Source organism: Lissotriton helveticus, chromosome 5_1 (assembly GCF_964261635.1).
Source record: "Lissotriton helveticus chromosome 5_1, aLisHel1.1, whole genome shotgun sequence".
NCBI lineage: Eukaryota > Metazoa > Chordata > Amphibia > Caudata > Salamandridae > Lissotriton > Lissotriton helveticus.
Window position 1 is genome coordinate 1,769,610,042 of NC_136065.1, and position 17,718 is coordinate 1,769,627,759.

At 42.4% G+C, this 17,718-nt stretch overlaps 1 protein-coding gene across 2 annotated transcripts in view; it reads left to right on the forward strand.

Moving 5' to 3' along the window:
• Nucleotides 1-17,718, forward strand: part of KANSL1 (KAT8 regulatory NSL complex subunit 1) — a 1,096,983-nt gene that overhangs the window by 43,830 nt on the left and 1,035,435 nt on the right. For both annotated transcript variants that reach the window (XM_078645034.1, XM_078645035.1), the window contains exon 2: nt 14,183-14,298. The gene's annotated coding sequence lies outside the window, so the exon portion shown is untranslated. The remainder of the gene's footprint in view (nt 1-14,182; nt 14,299-17,718) is intronic.

Below are 17,718 nucleotides of genomic sequence, written 5' to 3' on the forward strand. Positions count from 1 at the left end.
CTGCTATATCCATGACCCCCTACGCCCCACTGTTCTTGGAAGGTGATGTGTTCACCGGGGGGTGCCTTACCAGTACTATGCATGAGGCAGAGCTGCTGAACAGTGGTGTTAAATACATGGGCCACGCCCCTTTGAGAGACCCTCCACCCCCAGTTTTTTCATCCCACATAAAGCCCTGGTTGGCTTAGACGTCTGGGCTGCTGTTGCTTTACATTTTAGATAAAGTTCCAAGATAAGGTAATACTTGCCAGGCGAATACCAACCCGCGGATAAGAGGCGATAGGGCTGTTGCGATAAAAAAAGAGCCTGGTGCACACAGATGTTTAGTTTATTAGTGTGTACCACACAGCCCATTACCAAAAAAGTGCAGCTGTTTTAAATCACTTGCGTGACTAAAGCCATTTTACTGGCACATGCACACTAACACGGTTTAACGATCGCGTGGAGTATATTTTGTAGCTGACCACTTTTCCTAGCTTATCTCTTGCTACATTACTATGGTGCACTCTGCTTCAAACATCTTGTAATGCAATAGTGTGTAGGGCTTGCTGACTAAAATAAAGAACGGACTTTAAGAAACCGACTTGAGGCAAGGGACAAGGGAACCCTTCTTACTGGGAGCCTGGGTAGGTAAGTTTATGAGGAAACAGTGGCTCCTGTGGAAAAAATAGGTGTATTCGTTTCTAATAAGGAATATGCAAAATAGCAATGTACCGGATTAAGTTGATGTCAGAAAGAAAGCTAACCATACACACTGAGGATGTAGTCAATTTGTTCAATAGTTTATATAATAAGTAGCAATAGTAAACATTACATACAAAATGTTTTGAAAAAATATAATTTCTAAACAAACAGTCATTAAACAATAGTGAGAGGTGTCCCAGTGAAAAGAACGTTAGGAACCTAATCTAGTTGTGGCATATTTTCTGACATATGTGCAAGGTTTCACTATACAACATTAGGTGACCATCTGAAAAGTTGCCAAATGTTTGAACAGCACGTTCTACAATCATAAGTGCTGGGCAATGGTTCACCTCTGTTAACTGTCGACGGCGTTTTGACCCAGTTTAGGATGTAGGGTCTCTTCAGGACCTGGAAATATTGGGACACCTGAAGCAAGGACTGTGCTGCCTAAGGTGAAGAATAGTGGCACCGTGTGTGTAGTGAAATAAAGACTCACAGGGTACCCGGCGGGGTGCCCATGTGAGGGTAGTATTAGGCTGGCAGTCAAAATGGTTGGGCTGGAACAAGTCTCGGCAGTACTTGAGGTGCTGAATGCATTTGGTAACGCTGTGCATACGAGGGAGCAGGGCCTCACTTGGATGTAGTAGGAAATTTGTACAGGCAGTGTCTCAGTCAAGGTAATAACGCGATGTTTCCAAATGTGGGAATTTGTTCTGGCAGAATGCCAGTAATTGCCTCGATCGTTGCTGTGCAGACAGATGAGCGTCCGTCTCCTTTGCTCGGTGCGATGAGGCGCTAGAGCTGCAGCCCATGATGGGGCGCAAATTCAAGTTCGGCCTCAACTCAATATCCTCTGACTTTGGGTAAATCAAATCTTACAGTTCTATAGAAATGCACAAAGCGGACTGGTTCTGTTGTAAAGCGCTGCAATGCCCTTGGCTTGCGCTATAAAAAAAGAAAAAAATTTGCGTTTCAATGTGCATTCAGGTGGTTTACATAATGTGGGGGCGGCTCCTTCCATGCCACACACCGAAATCAGGAAATCTGACAGCCATATGAATATTCATATAATGCATTACATTTTACAACTTACAAGACAGGAAGCAGGAAAATAAGGGAAGGGTGGGTCTTTAGGAAGAACGTGCTGAGTAGATGGAGAAACATCACAATAAAAAATAAGCCTTCCCGCAATTCCGGCATGAAAGGGAGAGCAAATAAAACTACCGCTAGTGGCGTCTTAGATCTAATCCCTGTCCACCTTTAAACCAGCCCATGTTTATAATCAGTGACGTAGCAAGGCCGTCATCTGCCGATTACCGAGGACACATGAGAAGTGGGGGAGGTGTAAAGCACTCCCATAAATTAGCTTTAAAGTAAAAAAACAAGCACGCCAGCAAAAGCCAAGATAACGATCAGGGAGGAATGCAGCTGGCACAATGCCGCCACTGCTCGCTGCCGAGACCCCTATGCAATGGGAGTGAAAGTTTTAAGGAAAGGCGGGACATACACCCGTCTATGGCCATTTGCGTGCTTTCGTTATTGAAAGCCACACGCAAAGGCTAATGGGATGTGTGGGAGGAGGCAGATCCACACAGAGAAGTCTCATGGAAGTCTGAAGTGATTCCAAGAGGCCCTTTCCTAGAGCAGCGCAAGCACGCTGGGCTAGGCTCGACCTAAAAAAGGATTTTTTTATTGTTTTGAAACGTGGTGTTGTTTTGGGGAGAGATCCTCTTTAAACGGGCACTCTAGATACAGTTCTCCATCTATGACCCTGTGGAAGGCTAAGCCCCAAAATGCATAGGCCCCTTTTTAGGTCTCGCCTGCTAATGCGCTTGCGCATTGCTGGCGAGAAATATAGGGGTTTATCCAGAGCTTAACCAAACTGGCAATTTCATGCAGTACCTGTGAAAAGCGACTGCACGCATCAAAGCCACCAGCCTCCCTCCCACAGGCATCCCCCAGCGTGCGCCTCAGGCATTTCTCCTCCCCTAATTATTCACGGCCGGCCGGCCGTACTCTCACTTTCACGGCCACTAGGCCGTGTCTCGTTTTATTTTAACTTTTTTTTTTTTAACTTGTTTCTCAAGCCGCCTGGCACCCCGCGCTTCAGCAGTGGTGGCCGCACACACCACCTGCGGGACACTGCTTGAGACATTTTTGTAGCTTGCTTTTCAGAAAGCTTGTATACATAAGACACTTTAAAGTGAAATGCAAGATGGTCCCCTCTTGATTGGGAACACATGAAGGCAGATTTAATAACTTCCAGACCAAAAGCTGCAAGCTATAAAAAAAAATCCCAAATGAAAACTGACCCACCGGCGGCCTTGTACAAGGGGCATTCTTACGCGGTGGACGCTCAAAGCGGTTCTCTCACCTGCAGAAGTCATAGAAATAAATCTCCAGCTGATACCAAATTGCCTCCCCTAGCAGCTGTGTCTGAAGTCCCTGTGGGGGAGGGTGGGGGCAGCGTTCTAGAGCCATTGCTGATAACATCTCCATGTGGTGGGAGAGAGGCGCCCATGCAGAGGAGGGGGTGGGGGGGCTGTAAACTTTTCCTTTGTTCCCTGCACATTCAAATGAAAGACAAACCTCTGCTGTGGAGTCTACAGCCTCTGACCCTCCTGCAGACGGTAAACTGGGAAGGCAGTTGCATATCCTCAGCTTCACATCCATCCAGCCACCTGTGCACTAACCCACCGAGCTATCCCCCGTCTCCAGAGACATCCACCCACCTGTGCAGTAACCTACCGAGCTAACCCCCGTCTCCAGAGACATCCAACCCCCCTGTGCACTAACCTACCGGGCTCCCTACCCCCCACCCGTATCCGCATCTATCTGCTCGTCTCCCGAAACACCCACTGACCGCCTATTTTTTTATTTAATACACTTTTACATAGGGCAAACCTTACCCAAAGGTGTCAGCGCTTTCCAAGAGAACGAAGTATACCTGTGATGGAATTTACATATTAAAAAGTTACAGATCCTAGCCAACACATCCTTCTGCCCATAAAGTTCAGTAACCGTATCGTGCTCCGACCGTGTCCCTCGCCCAAAGGCTGGCACAGTAGACTGGGAAGGCAGTTGCATATCCTCAGCTTCACATCCATCCAGCCACCTGTGCACTAACACACCGAGCTATCCCCCGTCTCCAGGGACATCCACCCACCTGTGCAGTAACCTACCGAGCTAACCCCCGTCTCCAGAGACATCCACCCCCCTGTGCATTAACCGAACAAGCTATCCACGTCTCCAGAGACATCCAACTGCCCTGTGCACTAACCTACCGGGCTTCCTACCTCCCCCACCCGTATCCGCATCTATCTGCTCATCTCCCGAAACACCCACTGACCGCCTATTTATTTATTTAATACACTTTTACATAGGGCAAACCTTACCCGAAGGTGTCAGCGCTTTCCAAGAGAACGAAGTATACCTGTGATGGAATTTACATATTAAAAAGTTACAGATCCTAGCCAACACATCTTTCTGCCCACAAAGTTCAGTAACCGTATCGTGCTCCGACCGTGTCCCTCGCCCAAAGGCTGGCACACACATGGGGCCCCAGAGAGAGGCCATGGCCCCTATGGTTGGCCCACATGACGTGAATCACACTGTTAGACCATGGTGTACACGTACATACCCCCATCTAAGGTAAGCTTTTATGACAGACTTTCTCCTGACACTCGTCAAGCCAGGATTTCGATGTGCATGCTGATACTTGTTGTTTTTTGCACCATGATTTTCTAAAAAGTCAAACTTCACCAGTATTTGAATTCCTGACATACAACAGTGCATTTTTTATTTAATTGAAAATCATTCATCTCAATGCGCTACCTTTCTTTCTTTTGCTACATGGATGGGCCGCCCTTCCAAGCCTACAAAGCAGTGTATAAAAGATTACAAATATGAAAATATATTTTAAAAAAACGTAAACACTTGCAGAGGTGCACAAGCGTGGATGAATGTACAATGGGGTCCCCTCTACATGCTGCTTTTGTGGGGGAAGCAGCTCTCTTGTGATGTGAAAAAGACAATTATGCCTAATTTCATCTATAACAACTCTTTCATTCTTCCACACCGGTAGAAGCTGGAAATCTCCTTCACAAATTCTGCTTTTGTTCAGCCAATCCCAGGGATGCTTTCTTTTTCTAGCGCTTAATAATAATTTGCCTGTCCCAATTCTAAATAAGGATGGATAATAACACGCATAAACGACCCCCAGGCACTATGACCACTAGCTGCTTTAATTCTCTTTGTTAATTTTCTTATTCCCACACTCATCCGTGCATCTACCACACACCTCACATTTACTTAAGCATTCACTAAAAAAACACATTTATTCGCTCAAACACTCTTCAAATAAATATCAATAACACCATACAATACTTCCCTTACTCATGTTGCATATGCTGAAGGAACCATGCATTCACTTTGTCACACGAAGAAACTCACAAATGAAGCACTTTTTTATTTATAAACAGACAAAAACAGTAACAGAAAGTTTACACACAATACTTATGATTTATTTTGATATGTTTACTTTCAGTATTAAAATTTACAACTGGCACCTTTTAACCCACTGTGCATTTTTTATGTGACAAACATTCAGCTCACTGAACCACCTTTCTTTCGTGCAAATAGGTGGATAGAAAAGTATCTTCCTTGTTCATTCGTTCAGGGCGCAGTGCCCTAGGCTCTACAACTAAAGTCATTGGTTACATATGATTTTATATAGCTTTTGACAAGGTGCTACCCTTCCTAGCGTCCAACATAGCGTATAAAGAATAATAAGAAAAATATGTATAATAAATGTAAACACTTGCAGAGGTGCGCAAGTGTGGACAGATGGACACTGTGATTCCCTCTACAGTCTACTTTAGCGGGGGAAGAACATGTCTTGTGATGAGCATAACACCGAGGGCGTGAGCATGTTGTTTACAGGACTCACTTTCTCTGGGTAACCTTGGAAAAGCGCATCTACATACACCTCTGCTCATTCACAGGTTATATGTGAAGACCTAATAGAAATTACTCTGTATGGTACTCCACCATGCCCGTAACATAATCTTCACAAAAGTTATTTACAAAAGTTTAAGCTGTTGCTATTATAAATTACATTAACTTTTATTTAAGTATTAATTATTAAAATAAATTAAAGCCATTGTCATTTGTAATATCAATACATCTAAGTCACGTAAATACAACACATATTGCATTACAAATGCTATAGGTGTCACATTTGCGAAAGTTATAAATGACAAAGCTATTAATTTAGCTATTTTGAAAACCAACACAAATACAAAATTTGTCATTTACAATACCAATAGCCCAAACTTTCCCAATGCGAGACCTATTGCATTGCAAATGCTTGTTTAGGTCGAGCTATTAAATCCCGCAGGGATTAATTAGCTCGACCCTATAGCAGGGGAACAAACTCTCTTGACCAAGCGGATTTCTCCGCGGATTTCTCACAATGCATGTTAACTCTTGAAGCGTGACGCTTCTCTAGCGCGCGCTTGGCCTCGCACACTACATCAAAGGCTTCTGCTCTCCCTCACTCACACCCCATCCCCATATGCTCCTTCCCTCTCTCCCACTCGCTGGCTCCCCCGCCCCCCCCCACCAGGCTCTTGAAGCGCGACACTTCGCCAGCGCTTCCCTCCCACTCGCTCACTCCCCTTCTCCCCCACCCCCCACCGACTTGTCAATCTCCTTTTACGAATGCAAGACGATGAACACTCGGCGGCTGCCGAGGCATCCCTCCCATTCTTTTAAATTTCACTTCTAACAGAATGCGGCCCCCTTTGAGCCCCGTGTCCTAGTTTAACTTGAGGCGCACACGCGATCTCATTTCCGCTCCTGAATCCCTTCCTTTCCCTCACTTTCACTTCTGCTGCGCGCGCACCACCACTTTTGTTGTCTCAGTTTTATATAGCGCCAACTTGATCTGAAGCTATCAGTGCTTTACATGAGCCCCAGATGCAACACAGACGACAAAGCGACACTTTTTTTTTTTTAGGCAGGGTGTCTCCTTTTACAAATGCAAGACGATGAACACTCAGCGGCTGCCGAGGCACGCTCCCATTCTTTTAAATTTCACTTCTAATAGGATGCAGCCCCCTTTGAGCCCCGTGTCCTAGTTTAACTTTTGTTGTTGTCTCAGTTTTATATAGCGCCAACTCGATCTGAAGCTATCAGTGCTTTACTTGAGCCCCAGATGCAACACAGAAGACAAAGCGACACATTTATTTTTTTTAGGCACGGTGAGATTAAGTGACTTGCACTGCATTACAAGTTAAACTGTCTGCAGTAATCTGATTTACATGCTACGTGACATCAGTTGTATTGTATTATGGTGTTACTTTTATAAAGCGCATTTTACCTCATTGCATTATCGGATGAATTTAGATGAACTCAGGCGTGTGTACATCAGTAGCAATGAAGGTGCGCCGGGATTCATTGGTGTGGGGGAGCGCTCTTTGCCCGGTTCAGAACGGTGGCATTCTACACAGTAAAAGGGTAGGTGGTTAAACTTACCTTGTTTGCACTTGTGCCCATGCACACATGCTACGTCACAGCCAGGACACTCAATCCAGGCTCCCTCCTCCAAAGAGAATAACTGGCGTCGACAATAGGTGCTGAGACCCGAGAGAGGACAGTGACCTCAGTAGGCAGGTCCGTTCTTTCTACAGACAGTCCCCCGGTAAAAATAGATTTACGCCATGATCCGTTCATTTCCCTCACTGTTTTTCCATCTGTCCCTACCATTCTTTTTATTGTTGTCTCAGTTTTATATAGCGAAAACCCGATCCGAAGCGACATGAGCGCCAGTTGCAATACAGACGCATAGATAGCAAGCTGCATGTGTGTAAAAGTGGCCAACATTAGCGCTCCACTTTGCATATGCTTAAGTTCCAACAAAGCTTTGAATGTTGACTCTCACCGTCAGTTTCTAAAGCCTTTGTGTAATTCGCTGTGCAATGCCTAAATAAAACAAGCATTGGCATAGCCAATAGGTCTCGCCTTTGGGACCTTATAAGTGTTAAGCCATGCAACACTTGTTTTCTTCCAACTACCAACTCATCTTTTTTCCCTATCCCTCAAACGCTGAGCAATGCGGCGGTAGAGTGTTGTGCTCGCTTTCCCATCCATACCTCTTTCTCCCCACCATGAGCTTCCACTAACTACCCTACCACCTCTTTGCCACATCTTGTCCCAATTGGCTTTGTCAGTGCCAAATGATTGTAAAACTGCCAGCATTGGCAATGTCAGCACTGCCAGTTTGCCATTACAGAAGGTTTTTTTATACTTCCATAGTAGCCATCGTGTTCCGTTATGAAACAGGCATAATGTGGCTGCCATCTTAGAAGTATGATCACATTGCGTGGCGCATCGTGGTCTGATGCAACATGGTAATTATCTTGGTAGACATTCGAAAATGGCTGAATGTAATTTTCTACACTTTCAGGATGGCTGCCACATTGTGTCTACAGGCAATGTGACAGCCCTTTTCTAAGTATTGAAAACACACTTCTTAAGTGGACTGACACTGGTACTCACTATGCCACAATTAGCTCAATTTACAAAGTATTGGCAAAGCCAATAGCAGAAAACAACATGCAATGGGAAAGCAAGACAGGCTGGATTTATCATTGCCTGATTTGATTTTCTGGCTCACAATGCATTTTTCCCACTAGTTGATAAGCCTTCTGTAATCCTACTGTAGAAATTCTGCTATGTTTATATTCTTCCCCAGCAGAAACCCAGGAGTTACTGGACTGGGTGTTATCCCAAAGTGCCACCAATACTTTTCAACAGTGGCCAACACATAAAATAAAAAATGTGTAATTTACAATACCAATAGCTCAAATTTTCCTATTGCGAGATCACATTTGCAAAAGTTAACAGTATTGGCATTGTGAATTACCAAGCTAATAATTTCGCTATTTTCAAAACCAACACATAAATAAAAAATGTGTAATTTACAATACCAAATAGCTCAAATGTTCCTAATGCGAGACATATTGCATTGCAAATGCTTGTTTTTTTTAAAGTTGTGATGCATCTGGTGTAATTTGGCAAAATAAAAGAACCGGATCAAGCAAAGCTGGGATGTGCTGCGTTCTGTTTATGAGCCATATCAATAAAGAAAGAACTGTTCTGGCTTGAAGATGACAAACAGACTAATCAGGATATATATATTAAAATGTATTTGTTTAATACAAAGTTAATCTGGTTTCATCTATATGATGAGAAGAATAATTTCTTAAGGAGGTACCAGCTGCCTAAGCAATTAGAGGGGAGGGGAAAATGGGGGATGGCGGAAGAAGGGAGGGGGCTACTCAGGCAAATATCCAATCAAATAAAAAGAATCAAATTCCACTATTATGCAACTTTTAGAAGCATTGTTACAGTTCAATCAAACCAATACAGTCTGTCCCGATAGTGACGAATATTTCCGCCGCTCTAGGTAGGGCAAGGGGAGTTTACAGTATCTGCATTCAGGTACATAACAAATGGAAACCAGATTTCGAGAGGACGAGAACCAACATGCATCAAATCCCAGTAGTTTTGCAATTGTTCTTGGCAATATGAGGTGTTGTGTAGCCAGTCAATTTTACTTGGGACTCTGCGCCGTACCCAGCACATTGCGACTGTTCGTTTGGTAAGAGTAGCAGCATACCCACCAATCTTCGATCAGTGTCGGAAATATCTGCAACGAAGCTCATCAATGCAACCACCAGGGTCTGGGTAATAACGTGGCTTACTATGGCATCAAACACTTCAGATCAAAAAGCCTGCACTGTAGGGCAGGTCCATGCCAAGTGTAGAAAGTATGCTCTGGGTGCCATGGTGTCCAGACAGCACGCGTCTGCTTGGAGACCCAGCCTGTGCAGCTGAACAGGGGTGTAGTATAAGTGATGCAGGAAGTTAAAATAGCCTATAATTGAGGTAAAGGGTTAGAGAATGTGCGCATCAGTATCGCCAGCATTCAGTGGTAAAGGGGCTTCCCAAGTCCTATTCCCATGCTTCTCGCATTCGGGAAATTACTGCATGAGCAGTTCCCTGCTTTGCAAGGTATATCTTGATGGTTAAACAACCCTACGAGGGAGTGGTAAGCAGTAATTTAAGCGCATATAGCATGTCAGTGCCTTCGGAAAGGAACCATACTATGAGGGAACCGCAGCACACAGTTGGAAATAGGTAAGCTGTGACATTAAGGTGTTAGAAGGTTCAATCAGAGCTCGCTCAGGTGTAATAAAGGTGTTGTCAGGGTACCGTGGACCCATGCTAGTGAGGTGTTGTGTAGGGAGGCATGCTCGTGTGCTGCTGCTCCCTAGTGAGTGGTAGTGTTGGGTTGTCAAGAGTAGGAACCGATGGGGCAAAGAGGTGAGCCACACGTGCTCTGCGTTGAAGTGTGTTCCATGCCGATGTTGTGCAAGTGACCGTGTCTACACATCGCGGTTGCCGAAGAGGTAATTACAACACAGTGGAAAGGGGACATAGATGGACGTGATCATATTCCATTGCTCTATGTGGCTGATGTTGAATGGGGTGCACCCAGAAATGGGCAAATTGTGCTTCTGTGCAAATTGTGCTTGTGCACAAATATAATAGAGGTATATATTGGGGGCCGCAAGACCACCCAGCTCAAAGGGGAGAGTGAGCAGTTCTCACACCACCATATGCTGCTTCACTACCCAAGCTAGTGTAATGAAACATGAGTGCAGATGCCGACGAAACCATCTGGGCAAAGGTAGGTACACAAATAAATAGAGAAACCTTGGGAGCACCACCATTTGGGCGAGAGCCAGCCTCCCTATTGGTGAGAGTGGTAGTGACTGCCATCTCCCCTGCCTCTCCTCCAGCCGAGTGATTGCACATACATAATTCTCACTCCAGAGTTCAGCCAGTTCCCTGCTAAGCCAAATCCCCAGGTAGCGAACTGTCTCTGCCACCCAGCAGAGCGGAAACTCTGACACATAGTAAGTGGTAACGTCGTTCATTGGAAATATAATGTACTTAGTCCAGTTAATTGTCACTCCCGACAAACCACCAAAACAAACAAACTCCCTGATTAGGACATCAAGATAGTCCTGCGGGTCTTTCACATAAAGTGTAACGTCATCTGCATACATTGAAACAAGTTTCTCACTAGGGGCAAACGCCAAGCCTCTATGTGTATGGTGTTGCCATAACCTCGCAGCCAATTGTTCCATGGTGATAACAAATAATAGTGGTGAGAGCGAGCATCCCTGACTGGTGTCTCTTGTCACTGGAATTGAGAGGAAAGAGTCCTGTTGATGGGCAGTCGGTCGCTCATAGAGAAGCCCTATACGCCGAAGAAACTTTGCGATGATGCCCATTTGGGCTAGAATCTTAAAAAGTGTGCCACTCCAGTGGGTCAAACGCCATGGTGGCATCCATAAGTACTGTAGCGTCCCTACAAACCCAGTCAGTTGTCTGGGTGACAGCAATATAGTGCGTACGTTGTAAGCCGTGGATCTACTGGGGACAAACCCGGACTGGTCCGGGTGAGTGATAATAGGCAGGAGCGGCAAAAGATGAGAGGTAATCCGTTTAGCCAATATTTTATTGTTGACAATTATGAGAGAGTGCGGAAGGTAAGAGTCACAGTTGGGCAGGTCAATTCCTGGATCAGGGATTGTCACTATTAGCACCTTGTGTAAGGATGGTGGGAACGCGCCGTCCTCGAGTGACTCTGCATACATGTCGAGAAGGTGGGGGCTAGAAGCTCTGCATACTCTTTATAAAAGATGGCTGTAAGGCCATTGAGTCCTGGGGCTTTATCCGCCAGGTAGCTCTTTACTGACTTGAATAACCTCCTCAACCGTAAACGGTGCATCTAGGAAACGTCTTTGGCCATCTTCTATTCACAGCAATTGAAGCTGTCAAAATAGGCTGTATAAGCTTCCCCAGGTAACATTTTAATAATATTTTAACTGCACGATCTACATCCCTTCTGGATGAAGAAACTTTTTTTATTTAAATTTGATCTTGCCTTTCTCCTGTTTTTAAATCTGTTTCTCTCATTGATTTCAACAACCCCCCATGACTCATACCGAGAACTACATTAATCAGGTTAAAATTTAAATCTCATAGCAATATTTAGAACTTTTAATTTTGTTTCTTGCAAGACTTTAAAGTTCGGTATTATGTGACACAACACTTACAATATTCTAAATCACCCAGGTGATTCAATGGATTCTCCAAACGATCTCTTAAAAAAAGTGTCTTTGTATTGCTTTGAATCATGTTAATTGTTATCTGGGTTCAACAATAATTGTCTATAATTAGCTTTTTGGAGGAAAAGTGAACATGCGTACTCTTCATGTTTTGCTGTGTACATAATAATCAATGAGACTCTCTAAATCAAACAGTCTATTTGTGAATACATAAAATATGTTAACAAGTTGTTCTTACACTTGCTCTTGTGGATGTTAGTTTGGACACATCCTGATAGGTAAATGTTTCGTTATAGAAGCAGCAACAATAGTGCAAATGTCTGCTGCAGTTTCAGGCATGCTCAGCTTCAGGGTCCCTAGTTAGTGTACTCGGCACACCAATCTATTTCTAAGCTTTGTGACGTATAAATTATAGCACAAAGAGGAATACAGTGTACCAAAAGACAGAACCTGTACTTCATGTTATCAAAATAAATGTTTTCTCTCCCTATTGTTGGGATTCCTAACACTTCTTTAGAAGACTCACAATATTTAAATATTATTCAGCTCCACCTACTCTTAGGTGTATGGGCAGTGTTGATCCCAGGGACTTGCCTGAGATTTCTGTTATTGTAGGTCAGTGTGCCCTAAATCGGTTTTCTTCAAGTTCATTGCCTCACTTTTTGTTACTCTCTTTTATGTGTTGCCCACTCACACCTCTTCAACACTTTTGATTGCCAGCATCAGTTTAAAAAAAAATAAAAAAGTCACTGGAAAATGTAAACTGTGGAAGAACTTTTGAACACTGTTCTGAATCCCGCTTATGATCTTCGAAGGAGCTCTTTAACAAAAAATCATTGTATTGCATTGTCCACCCTCCTATCTTGGAGTTAGCGGATAGACCAATGAGATGCTTTCAGAGTAATAACAGGCTGTATGTTCTTCAAGAGGCCTTGCATGTTAAAAGAAACTAGCAAAAAACTAAGAAAACGATAGTCAGCTCTTGTATCTTCTGAAAATACTATACACAAATAAATATTTAAAGTTACTATTGTTGGTCACAAGCAAGATGTTTGAATTTATGTGAAATAAACTTGATTTTTTCCCCCTCAATTGCAATAGCAACTACAGCAATCTTAGTTGTACGTTCTATACCTTATGACCCCATAGTATTTACCCTACTATCACTGAGCAACAAGTGGTTTGGCTGTCAAAAATTCATATTTAAAATCCTTGAGGTCCCCAAGACTTGCGATGCAAAACAGTAGATTTCTGAAAGTCTTTGATTTTGTTATAAACTGCAATATTGTGGATTAAGATAGTACCACGTGCCATCCCCTGAGATTTGTCAAGGCTTATTATAGCATAATTACAAGTGTTCCTAATAACGACTTTGATAATATCGAGACCGGTGACAATTGAAATAACCCCCAAAAATACCAGTCAAATTAGATGAAATCCGTCAAATTTAAAAATGCTACCGGACACCGAGATTCCAGTGGCCAGATAAAGTTAAGTATACACACACCAGTATATAGAGTTCATATTCATTACTTGGCCGTGTTAGAAGAACATTTTTGGGAAAAAGTTCAAAAGACTGAAACATAATATGTCTGTCTTTATCTACAACATTGTTCCAGAAGAAATAAAGAGGGAGGCTTGTTCCTGAAAATAAAGATGTGGAATATGAGGCTTGTTCGCCTCCAAGATGTTTCTGAGCTTTGTTTCGAAAACAAATCACATTTACAAATCCGGTGAATGTTTGTAAAATGATATTTTCAGCTTTAAAATATTAAAACTGTTGCCCAAGACCCTAATTTCAGAATCTTAGCCCACAGATATAGTGTGTTTATTGAATGTTTCTTTCGGTTTCTGTAACCGTGTTTTCCATTGCTGGGCTCTGAGTTTTGGGTTGGAAGATGACAATTATTATGTTATCATTTTACAAATTTAAATATAATCCAAGTGTGCTGACTGTAGTGCATGCGTGGCGCTGGTTCTGAGGAGCGTCCCACAGCACCCCTGGCTCTAAGAGAATACAGTGTGGCCTTAAAAGAGGTAGGTCTCGGATATTGCAAAAAGAAGGTGGCCTACTTTATAGACACCCAATTTACTTTCCCGCTAGTAACCATGTTAAACATTCAGTCTGAAGAAAGTAAGTGGGTAGTTTTATAAAACGCTAAACTACTTTTGACGTTTATTTTTTTAATGTTGAGACTAATCTAGTTCACTAACTAGCTAGTGAATGATTTTTCTATAAAACGTTGCGAGTTTTGCAGACTGCTTGAGATTATTTTCCTCTTTTGTTTCAGGTGGTTACTGAGATAGCTTGGATTTTGTTGGTAAACCCGTTGGATCTATCATTGCAAGGTTCCGTCTAATCATCTTCCCCCTGGACAACATGATACTGGAACCGATTGCCTGGAAGGTAGTACAGTTCTTTGTTCTCATTGTTTCTGCATGTATTAATGAGGTCCATATGAAGTGGCGTTATATACGAAGTAGGCAGAATGTCACACTAAAAATGTCATTTTTGTTGTTGCTATGTAAGAATTGGGTTGCTGGGAAGAACTTGCGGTGATCTTTTCTCGAAAATGGAACTTGAATGTGGATTAATGATGTCTACATTTTCCATATCTTATAGCAGAAGCAATGGATGGTCAGTGATTATTTGTTCCATTTAGGAATAGGATGTTCCAACAAAATCCCATTGATGCTGAAGGATCAAAATAAGCTCCCATCACTGGTTATGTGGGTGGTATTGTAAAGTTTAAATGTCAAGTTTAGCATACCTAATAGTTTGTATAAATAAAAAGCAAGCCACTTAATAACAACACTTTACCTATTTTTATATCGCCGCTCATACATTTTGTTAATATTGAAAACATTTAATAATTGTTTTTAGAAATATGTTACTGGCAGCATTGCTCGAGGGTTATCTGAAGTTAAAACACTATTCATAGCAGCTTCAAGCTCAAATAGAATTTAAGTAAAACAGTGGATGTAAATATAATACAGTCTCTACAGTTTCAGATATTTAGGACTAAATAAAAGGACAATAACCACCGTTTCACCATTACCACAATTTCACCAAACCATTTTTATTTTCTGGATCTTTTTCTTTCTCCGAGGACCTAAAACTGAAATCCAAGCCGTTATCCAAGTAAGACATTTGCTCTTCTAACTATAAACTCTCTGAGGTGTTTCTAAATTGAGATACTTGTAAATGTCACAAACAAGTATTCATGTAGTTGGACTTTAAGCAATGTTGTGCTACTCAGGAACCAAGTCCTTTTTTTCCTCTTTTTCTCGAATACCTATGTTTGAGTTTTTACACAATATTGAAAAGTCTGTCGGCACCATTTTATTTACGGAGTATGTTTATTTGGTGCTGCAATCCCACTTTGGTTCCATTAAGGATCATGAGGGTCTCCCTGTATAAAGTACATTATCATAATACTCACTTTTTTGGGTACTGCTCTGCAGGCTCTTGAGGTGCAGAAGAAGCTCATAAAGAAATTTCAAAAATTATTTTTCAGAGGTGCCCAAATGGACTTCATTCCATTGTCAATCTGTATCCAAGACAGCAGTGTGCCTTGTTGGTCTAATTGCACCTGGACCCATGTAAAATTGTGCAGCTGACTAATCATGAATGCCAAACTTCTAGGGATTCCTAGTGCCTTAAGCATACACGATCAAAACCTACACTCAACTGCAACACAGGCCTCGCTGATTTCGATGAAGCTGGCATAAACATTACTCCAGCGTGTAACTGTCAACTTCCAGGACACATATAACAGACCAAATGCATAGATGCATAGGCTTAAAGCCACCTTGTTCTAAGGAATTAAGTCATTGTCAGAACAAAGGCAACCGAGGTACAATATCAGTTGCATAAAAATATAATTCTCAAACCCAATTTATCTTTGATTTTTAAATTGTTAAAGTTTTGAGTTTCGAAGATTTGGCGAGCCACTTATTAAATGGTAGAGACAGAAACACAGCCACCTGCCAATATGTGTTCCGTCTTCAGGGCTGAAATTGTACAGTACATAATTAGTTGTTTTGGTATTTACAAATTATTTCAACTGTTTAGGATTATGATTTTTATAACAGTACCACATACTTTTGCTATAATAGAAAGAAAACGGTACCCAAAGCTTGAGAGGATAAAATGAGAGTAAAAGGATAAGAGTAGAAAGACTTTAGTCCAGACCCAATTTACCAACACTTCGTAAGAAAGTGTGAGGTTCCTATGAATCTTATTTCTTTGTTCCCAAAAGATGGGACAAAGAGCTAAAATGAATTATTTTTGTTCATAAAGAACAGATGGATGCACCCAAAAGCCAATCTGTGAGAAAGGCGAAACGAGCACTGTTTGAAAGATCTGTTGATAAGCATTTGTTATAATTGCCTAATAGACACTTTTAATTGCGTTGTTGAGGTTGTAATTTTGCAGGGAAGAACGGAATTTGAAAATAAGGTATCTCGTATGGTAGGTGAACCATATATGTATGTAATGTGTTAAGCTGTTGTATGCCACAGGAGAAATATTTTCTTGCTAAGTTGTGATGCAGGTATGCCAGGAATAGTACCGGCCACTGTCCTTCTAGTGTGAATGATAGTATGACTGTGAGGATATACTGAAGTTATGATAGAATGGGTGTATGGTTAACCAACTAAGATTAACGATTATGTACAATATGTTGGTGGGAACAGGAATCAGACAGTTCAAGTAGCAGTCATTTTGGGAACAAGAATTCATAAATCGGGTGTAGACTGGGATAAGCCAGATTAGCAAGTGAAACCTTCAAAATGTATGTATGTGTGGAGGAAATTAATAAAAATTTGGAAAAAAGGATATGATTAGCAAAGTATAGAGTACGACATATTGTTGGTATACAGATGTTGCTGGCTGCCCAAATGTTAACGGGTTAGTGTGCTATTTATCATTAATACTTGTATACAAGGTATCTATAATAGGTAACATAGCTTATATAACCAAAAAGACGTACCACGTTCTGTATATTCAGTCCATGGTAGGTGCAGAGCCCTGAAAAGAATCAGGTATGCAAACTGTAAGAAAATGCTTCTTTTTGTATAGTCACTCCAAAGTTTTGGACTGATGCTGCTGGTTTTTCGATACTGAGAGTGCATGGAGGCATGCAAACCAGACCTCAGTGCCTGCACCCTGACCTTAATCTGTGTATGGTATATTGGCTTGTACCAGTTGGCATTAGCTAACTTGCTGTAAGTCCCTAGTGTATAGTACAGGGAGCATGCAAGTTAGAGTGCTCATCAGGATAGAGGGAACCCGGTAGCCCATTGGCCACAAACCGCATCCTCCCCTGAGTGCATTTTCTGAAGATAAAAATGTCACCCCTGGCACCCAGAAATTCTATCTTGATGGACTGGAGAAGAAGACCAAAGAAGGACTGCCCTACTACACTAAGTAACCAGCAAAGAGAGACTGCACATCATGAACCTGGTGGCTTGTAAAGGAGAAAAGACTGTGTCTTGCTTGTGGAAAAGTAGTTTCCGGAGCCCAGCAAAATCAAAGAGACTCCAGGGGTTAGTTGTCAGACCTACTTTTCGCAGAATAGGACCATAGCAGCAGAAGAGGCCTGAGGGGCGAGGCACCGATGACCCGTACCCAATGCTGAAAGTTGCCACAGTATTTGCTGAACCTGGAAGACTCGTCGGAGTGTAGCTTGGTTGCTCAGAAAGCAAGTTATTGTCCAAGGCTTCTGTTAGCCCAGCAGCGACTGGACTTCAACTCCTGTGGCCAGAATCGCCTCACGAAATACGTGGACCGAGAAGTAGCTGCAGGAAGACCCCTGTCGACCTC